The sequence below is a fragment of the Glandiceps talaboti genome, chromosome 9, assembly GCF_964340395.1.
Source record: "Glandiceps talaboti chromosome 9, keGlaTala1.1, whole genome shotgun sequence".
NCBI classification, from domain to species: Eukaryota; Metazoa; Hemichordata; class Enteropneusta; family Spengelidae; genus Glandiceps; species Glandiceps talaboti.
In genome coordinates, this window is record NC_135557.1 from 16,027,038 (window position 1) to 16,037,358 (window position 10,321).

Below are 10,321 nucleotides of genomic sequence, written 5' to 3' on the forward strand. Positions count from 1 at the left end.
ATATGAGAAACAATGCAAAGGACAGGGCCATTCAGGTTTTTCAGTGCTACATGACTTCAGTGCCACAGGACTGTTCTCTGCTATAGGAAAATGCTACAGGACTGTACAGTGCTGTTGGATGATGCTACAGAACTGTACAGTGCTGCTGGATGACGCTATGGAACTGTACAGTGCTGCTGGATGATGGTACAGGACTGTACAGAGCTGGTGTATGGTGCTACAGGACTCTTCTCTGCTATAGGATAATGCTACAGTACTTTACAGTGCTGCTGGATGATACTACAGGGCTGTATAGTGCCAATGTATGATACTACAGGGATGTCACTAGCTGCTGGATGATGCTACAGGACTGTTCTGGTGGGTGCTTCAGAACTGCAAAGTATACTACAGGACTGTACAGTGCTGCTGGATGATGCTACAAGGCTGTACAGTGCCGGTGTATGATACTACAGGGATGTCACTAGCTGCTGGATGATGCTACAGGACTGTTCTGCTGGATGATGCTACAGGACTGTTCTGCTGGATGATGTTACAGGACTGTTCTGCTGGATGATGTTACAGGACTGTTCTTGTGGGTGCTTCAGAACTGCAAAGTATACTACGGAACTGTAAAGTGTTATAATGAGGGATGTTCAGTGTTAGAGAACCAATCAGTACAGTATGGCTGTAGCATACTGTAGGAGTGTTCAGGGTTACAGGACTGTTCTGTGCCGCAAGAAGTTTTAAAGTCACAAGATTGTCAAGACAGAGGGATCTTCTACAAGTTACAGAAGTTTGCCAAAATTTCAAAATTAACGAGGCAACATTGGGGAAGAGTGAAATAATGCCACTTATGCATGTTAAATATGAAAACACAAACCATGTTGTTATTGAATGAATGAATGAATGAATGAATCTTTATTTCACCAAAGTTAAACAATAATTATAGTGTTCTAAGTTCAATTACAAAACATATTTCCAATCAGCCCTGTATTAGTTTGTTATCACAATATCAGTTTTATATGGACATTCTTTCACATACTCATCAGCAACTCTATTGAAAGTGATCTTTAACAGTTTTATGTTTTTATGAAGTGTCGTTTTTGGTATGTTTGTTCCGTTTGTTCACGTATGCAGTATTTACACAGAAATGAAGCCGGTGATAATTTTGATGTTAATCTTCAATGTTGTTCGACTTTTTGATGGAATCAACCAAAATTAATCTGATTGCCATGGTTATTATTCTGCTGTCATAACCAAGGGAACACTTTGTTTGATCTTTTGGCATGATAAATATTTTTACATTTGGTTCCCTCTTTTTTTGCACTAAAAGCTCATGAACATTTTAAGTATATCAATCATATTTCAATAGTCTGTTTAGAATAATTACAAAATTATCAAGCTAAGTACCACACATATGGTTGAAAAACAGAGATAAAGTCACTTTTGAGCAGTAGTCATGAGACAATTTGGTATCCCTTTTGTACCACAGAGGGCGCTGTTTACAAGGCGATGTTATTTCTCTTTATGCCACAGGGGGCGCTGTTCATGGGGCAGTGTTCTGTTCAGACTAGACAAATGCCTCTAACCAAAACTTACCATACTGAAAGCAACTTCTGGTTCAAATTTGTCTCAGATACTATTTTTCTGTATTTTTGAAACTTTATAAAGTGAAGAGTATATTTGGATATAGAAAGGCACTGCTCTGTGGTAGGAAAAGGACATATACTTGTGAATATTGTACTGTGGAAGCATAGTTGATTGTAAAAAGTACAATGAAATTCACATGACCAGTGTGAAAGAAATAGACGCAACTGTAATTTTCAAGATAAACTCAATTGATAAGACCCCTGTATATAAACAATTACACTCTTTGGAAAGTCCAATTCAAACAATCAACACCAAGTGTGGTATCTGATAACAGGAGGTCGTAAAATACAAGACGTCAATATCTTGACTGACTGTTACTAAGCACACTATTTTTATAGACAATGTTACAATACAATGGATTGAACCTTAGACTGAGATTGAACACAAGACATCTATTTTACAACCTACTGTTATCAGATACCACAACAAGCATTGATCGTTTGATTTGATCTTTCCAAAGAGTGTAATTGTTTATATACAGGGGTCTTATCAATTGAGTTTCTCTTGAAACTCACAGCTGTGTCCATTCCTTTCACGCTGGTCATGTGAATTTCATTGTAAATTTGACTATGCTGTAGAAGATGTGAAAACCATAGCAACGGCTAAATTAACTCTACACTCACAATATGTTCGTAGTAGGTTGTGATGTATGCAATGTCTAAACAAGGGTTTTACTATAGCAAGTGGATCAATGGATAACTTCTATGCGAAATTTCACAAACCAATCTTTTAAGTTGCCATGACAACAGCTTGAAATGTGCCAGAATATAATTGTGTACATATTTGTTTTGATTTGACTATAACCATGGAAAGGAAAATTTCAAGGACGTATTTTTTTTTTTTGAAAAATTGTTTTTTTATTTCTTACATAGTAAACAGGGTATCTTACAGACAGGGTCATTACTAATTTTGTTGTGTACATATTTGCAGACCACCATTTCCTGCTCTTCATATTTCACAAATTATATCAAAAAGAGAAAAATATACAAAAGAGAAGTAAATAACTCATCTCAAGTAGACATGTTATTCCAAGAAATGTAGTAACCAGTTGTGTTTCTTCCATTTTAATTTTAAAAAGTTCAGATATTCAAGAATAATGGTTTTATTCCTGTGATGATTTTGTAAACGTTTCATATTGGCCATAGAGGGCGCTGTTGCTCATAGAGGGCGCCCTAGTAAAAAAAATGGTGTATGTATGACACATTGCATTTGCAGATGTTGTATTTTAGGCATAACTAATATATTTATTTGTGTTCAGATAGCATAGACTGTACAGAGCTTAAAGAAGTAGAGTTAGTTTGTAAAAAAAACTCAACTATTTTGGACATGGAATGAATTTCAAGCAAAGTAAACAGATTTATTTCATTTCTCTTCTTTTTGTTGATCAGTTTTTGGAATAAATTTATTTTGTAAAACAAGATATCAAAAAAACCTGGATGACTGTCATTTTGTTACAATTAATCTGACTAATGACCAAAAAGCGTGTAGTTGATACAGATGCTTGCATGTGTGTGTGTGTGTGTTTGTATGTATGTATGTATGTATGTATGTATGTATGTATGTGTGTTTGCGTATGTAAGTGCATGTGTTTGTGTTTGTTTGTTTGTGTGTGTGTGTGTGCATATGTGCATGTGTGTATTTATGTGTGTGCGTGTGCATTTGTGTGTGCATATGTGTGTGTGTGTGTGTGTGTGTGACTGACTGAAAGTCAAAAATTGCCCAACAGACTGTCATCGTATTTGGTGGGGATATTACTTTAATATGGTGACAAAATGCTCAAATGAAAATGATCAAAAAACGTTGATACATGTTTTGTGTCAAAATATCTAATTTTTGGTAAAAAAACTTCAAAATACTCACCAGATTGGTCAGACTTTAAACGAGGTTCTTAGGGATGTGTAGATTATGAATTGTTGTTCTTGACATAAAAATCACACCAGTGATATACAAATTAGTTATAAAACGAAAAATCTTTAATTCTAAAACTACTTGGCAAATTTGATTGAAATTTGGTGGGGGTGTTTCTGGGGATAGGGAGCAGAATAATTCAGGGCATTATCCATCAGTCATATGCAAAATAGGTCTAAAATGTGAATGTTGGTCAAGAAAAAGTTTTTATCTCGAAAACTACTTGCTGGATTTGGGTGAAATCTTGTTGGGATGAGTCAGTCTGGAGATTTTGTATAAGACAGAAAAAATGATCCTAGCAACACTGACCATGCCCTTAGCAACAACCAAAAGCCAAAATATTGTACAACCATAACATAATTTATTGGGTAGGTAAATTCAGTCATAAAACAAATCATAAAACATGTAAATAAAAATGTCCATAGCAACAAGACCACGGACATAACAACTTTGAAACAATAGTATATACTGCAAAGTTAAACATAAAAAAATGACTACATAATGCCTCGCAACAAGATCATTGCGACAGTCAAATGATGATGAATATTATAAAAATATGGGGATTGATAAGCAAGTGGAAGAACATTCATAAAATAAACATTTGTATACCTAGCAACAAGAATATGCCTATAGCAACAACCAAATGGTGTTGTACATTGCAAACCTACAGCTCACAAGTATAGCCTGTTTATGGCGCTAAACGGTATTCCAAGGTATGAGACTATATATAATAATGATAATGAGTTTTATTATCAAAATGCTTTAAAATACACATTGATAACTGGATAACCCAGTTAGGACTATCCTAATCTACCCAGGTGCCCCAAAAAGTAAATCACTAAATTTAAAGGAAAAACAGGTCACACTTGGAAAAGGACAAACAGTACAACATACTTTAATCGGAATATACTGTAAGCGCCGTAAACTGGCTTTATGTAAAAGCAAGTACAGTGCAGTAGTAGCCAAATCTGATTACAATATGTAAAATCTAACCCGACACAAAACAAACGATGGAATTAGAGGTAAATAAAGACATCTGGCCGCTTCACCATATCAGATTTTAATCAGATTGAATGTAGTCCTGTATGGACATAGACAAGTGAATAACATAAACCTGTCACTAAAATCCATGGATGTATTAGAGGTGACACTGATACATATATGCTATAACTATTAACGAATAAAATCGACCTCTAATTAACAGGTACATTGTCTTTATATAAGCAACTGAACGATAGATGATTTCGGGGTTCTGAATCACGTGATGGTCTATTGGGGGGGGGGGGCTAGTTTTAAGTAGAGTAGAAATATCACGAATGTGTGTCGAGCTGGCATGTTGATCACAGTCACGTGTCTTACCTGGCGTACCGTACCCAAGGTCATATAAGGTCAGAGAGAGACGACAAAACAATTCTTGAATTATAGTTTTCAGCCTTCTTCGGTTCGACCTTGGTTAATTTTGCTGAACTGAATATCACATTGGACTTTACGAACAAGGTAATCAGAACTCCAAATTTTACAGTTTTTTAATGATAAGTTGCTCTGCTTGTCCCATAGGGGCGTGAAGTATTTCCTATACACTGTTGTTTTCCTTGACAATGTCTACAGTACAGCATACAGACTAAATATAACAATGTTTTGACTTGAATATTCCCCCCCCCCCTACCATTTGGAAAGATGACAGTTATCTTATTGTATAGAGTGTATATTGATACATTTATAGTAGCAGTGTGATGTTTTCCTTAAAACAACAATCTAAGCAATAATACCTGCCTGCGTAAGAGTGTTTTGACGACAGCTTACACAAACACACTCTTACAACACGGTACACGTCATATTGAGTCATGAACGTTGTGGCAAAAGTTCACCCAGCAAGACTGTGTTGTATACTTATATATACTACATACGTACTGTGTTCGTCAACTGATAAAGACCATTCTAAACACAAAACACATCTGACAGCGACAACTTTATACTCTACATATTGTTTGGACAAAGTTGGATAGTCTTTCACTTTCGGCTATTAATAAGAGCCGCCATTTTGGAAGTTTGCACGTCGTGTCAACATATCAAGTATCATGCTACACGGCATTGTAGTATGACTGAATGACATGAAGCGTCGTACTTATCTTAGGCCAGATACTAACGTTTCTGTTTTCAACCGTTTTGATCAGCGCCCCAACACTCTGACAGTGATTGCAGCAAGGCTATCAATTGTTATTTAATATAATTTCTTTTTTAAAGCCATAACAGCGTACTTTGTAATGTTCCTGTTTTAACAGTAAATTTGTTGTTGTTGTTGTTGTTGTTGTTGTTGTTGTTGCATTAGACCCACTGAAGGTATATAGTCAATTAATAAAAGTTACTATTAGGGTCCTATTAAACGTTTTTGGGGCGGCGTAACGAACACGTAAACAAACAAAAAAGGCCGCTATTAATGCAGCCGAGTGAATCGAACTTGAAGTTGAAGAACAATAAACCGAGCGAGGATATTTCCAGGAATGTTTTTAATATGTAGTATTATGATAAACTGTCAAATTCGATGTGAACTCTTACATGTAAAACACCACATTGATAACTTTAATGAAAATGATAAGTGTCTCTTATCTCGTATACATGTAAAACTAGTCTAGTTCCTGACGTCCATATTGATATTTTACACTACACTACATTGTAAGTGTAAAATCGGAATGTGGTCTCAGGAACTCGACTAATGTGAAGTAAACACTGAACAACAAGGGAGTAGGTGTGGTAAGGTCACAGAGGTCAGATTGCGTGAATGTGGGCATGACTGAAATGTCAGTAAGGTACTACTTCGAACGAGGGCCGGTCTGAAGATGTTCCCTTTCGCTTTACATGTTATATTAAGTGTCCACGTTAAACTAGAATTGCGCGGTGTGTTATGTTGCAAGAAGGTTTCACTTTATTTACACCTAGGCCTACACAATCACCTAACACCAATACTCGGGCTCGAAGTTTATTTTAAAGAAAGAATTAAAACGTTCGCGCTATTATAAATTTTCTCAAAGATGTAAAACCTCTTCCTCAATCTTTGATTATCACATGGTGGTGGTGGTGGTGGTGGTGGTGGTGGTAAAACATGTGCTCGGTGTTTGACGAATGTTATCCTACTACTACTATTAAGCGCTACTATTCGTCACTGCTAGATACGGAAAACTTGAAGTTTCGGAGTACAGCTGGATCACATCGCTACTGTTTGGAATTCGGATCACAGGGAGCTCAGGCTCAGTTTAGTCTAGGGTTATCTCCGATGGTGACTATTCTATTGTTTGTTTGTTTGTTTGTTTGTTGTTTGTTTGTTTGTTTGTTTGTTTGTTTGTTTGTTTGTTTGTTTGTTTTTTAATTTTTATTCCCTGTGCTCAAGGGTCAAAAGAAAAAGAACAAGAAAATACAATACATACAGAAAATGACAGACAAAAAACAGGACAAAGAAGAAAAGAATGTACATAGCTTTGAAAACATCAATCTGTTATTCATTACAAAAAATCTCAATATTGTTCCATTTAATTCTAAATTTGTGCATTGAATTGATATTCATACTTATTTGTTTTTCTAACTGATAATGACATTTAATCCAGTATTTAAATGAGTCAAAAGTTGGGGCACGTTTATGAAATCTACTTGCATAGATCACCTTATTTTCTTATGTTTGATGAATATACTAATTTTTATTGAAATTGAAGTATGGAGTCTTAAGATATTGCTTAATTATTTGATTTCATTAATATGCAAATTTCTCTAATTAAACATTAACAGCTCTGGCTCAAAACCTCACTAGGTCTAGTTATTACCCTAAAGATTATATATTCCAAATTCCAAATTCCAGTATACAAGCGTATCCCTCGCGAAACTCACTTAACTTTTCATAGCAAAAATTGTATTTTTCAGTATGTATGGACTGTGTGTGGATCTCCTATCAATTTTCATTCGTTATCATTTTAAACCTGCAATTGAGACGTCTTTTTTCACCAAATAACAAAGATATATTCAATAAAATCAGTAAACTACTTATAAAGAGACACTGTATCTGTTAATTAATTGTCAATGCTATCCGCAGGATTTAAACCACTGATTCTAGGACTAGTGTCCTTTCCATGCCTTTAATTATTTTATCAGCGAAGGGCCATATTTTTAAGAAGGAAAATTGAGGGAATGTCACATTGTAGCACAACTGAATCGGTGGCGGATGATATTTTACATAACAGCTTGGACCTGATTTCCCTGGCCCTACCCCTTGTAAATACTGAAGTCTCCCTGAGGCCACGAAGTATGAACACTTAAACAGTTTAGCATGAATATCAACTATATGACCGTACTCTAGGACTGTACTACGAGGGCGTGCTATCACTCACAGCTCAGACCACTAACGAATCGAATTTATATTGTATACTACAGTGGACAATTTGTAGGTGATCTGTGGACAACGATCTACATTTTCCAAGGTCTTTGATTCGCGGAATTAACATTTTATGTGCATATATTAGGTAAGATCCGTGTATTCATATTCTTTATGTTTGTAGTTGTACATTCTTAGTTTGCGATGGTTATGAGTATGTCGAGTTCTATGATACTTCAGAATAAGGGTCGTTTACACACTGACTGGTTGACGCCATTTTGAATACGTTACTACTGTCAACTCGAGTAGTAGCTCCGGAGTCCACAAGCAAATTTAGCCAGTTACAAACTTAGTCAACTATAATGCCTAAACATACATTTAACTAATACACATAACCGAGAATCTATGAATTAGCTAGTATATGAAGTGTCTATCTAATGACTATTAGTCTCATGGCGAAATTATATCGATATGTATTAGGGAGGTATATTTGTTTATTCGTCTACGAAAATTAAATCGATGCAATACAGAGTCGGGGGGGGGGTAAGTTTTGGCTAATGGGTATTTATGTAGTTGGTAGATTAATATTACATGTATAAGAAGGACAAACGGCACAAAGATTGAATGACTAAGGGTTAAAACTCTACATTCTGCCAGAAAATAGAAGTCAAAAGTCTCGGAAAAATGTGAAAATCGGGTGATCAAACAATGTCATTGAATTCGAAAACTTTGAAACTAAGTTGTTGGAACTAAAATCCGTACACGCATTCGAAGAGGGGATCAAATCTAAAATGTATAGTGTGTGTAGGGTGTGTTTTCTCGCACTTACCCCCCCCCCCCCCCATTACTTTTAGTCAATAGTAAACCAATGGCAAAACCCATTTGCGGAGTCACATTTTGATGGATATAACAATAAATGTCCAAATATTAGTATTTCCTCTATCAACAAACACACTATTTGCTAATCAATATGTGTAAAGTTAATTTGCAAAGTTTGTGACAAGATCCGTAACCACTGACATTAAATTGGTGATAGTCACGATAGCATACCTTACTTTACAAGGCGTCGTTATGATGTGTTCCTACTACATTGACTCGATAGGTCATCAGCTTGCCATATTATGTCAATCATTAATGAATACCTTAATGTTATCATCGATGTATTTATCTGGTTAGCAATACATTGATGGATGTAAAGCATACGTGATCTTAGACTGTCGACAGTCGCTCGCGCCTTTTCCCCCTACGTTTTATCTAAACTCCGATCCGGCGCAACACTAGTCTAATCGCAAACTGATATCGAAGGCCGCTTGGGCCTTCGCAATTCGGCCCTCGAAATGAAATCAGTTTGCGATTATACTAGTGTTGCGCCGGACCGGGGTTTTGATAAAATGTAGGAAAAAAAGGCGCGAGCGACTGTCAACAGTCTAAAGTGATCTATAAAATTTGTTGATGTAACTTTTTATCTTTAATAAGTAAATGTCATATTTAATAATGTTCGGTAATTAATAAACGTCTGCAGAACGCAGGCTTCAAAGTTGATTTGATACATACATTGATAGTTACAAAGGACACTTGTACTATGTATCATATCAGTGTAATTTTGTAATGATGAAGATTAATTTGCATAATCAATAATTTTTGAACGTTCTATTGTGTCCGTCTTTGAAGTCTTTTATCATGAGTGTTGGCAATATCAGTCACAAATAACCAAGACCCATGGAAGATTCAATTCTATTTTAAATGTTTAAAATGAAGGTGTAATCAATACTGAAAGTTTTTATATTTGTTCAACCTTTGCAATAGCTGTGGCAAAGTGGAAAAGTTCCAAATTTAGAAAGTTAACATGTTTTAATATGAAAAGATGGTGTTGTACCAATCTGGGATGCCTTACGATGCCTTAAATATGATTCAATTTGATCACAAATGTTTGACTAGTTGAAGATTCATTTTGGTACACTTGTCAAAATATGGTCAATGGACACCATGACAAATTATCAACATATTTGTATTTGAAGAATATATTTGTGGTTTCAATTACAAGATAGCCATCAACACCATCAGCAACGATGCAGGGTGTCTAGCCGTGCAAAATGAAGCATTGTTACATAAAAGTTCAGTTATGAAAACATTTTGAGGTTTTAGCTGTTCATAAGTTGTGAAATAAGATTCAATGTCATCACAAAAATATGATGAATTATTTATGATAAAAAAGCTCATTTTGAAACTGAAAAGCAGAATATAAGATTTAGATTCACTTGTCAGAAAATAGTGCTAGCCACTCGAAAATTTTCTGACTCAGTGACCCTTACCAATTGGCTGTACCAATGTCATTCCACAACAAATATGGCAAAGTTAATGTGACAATTTTTTTAAATTTATAATATATATTTACTCACTGGCGATCTTAAACTTGTCTATCTTATT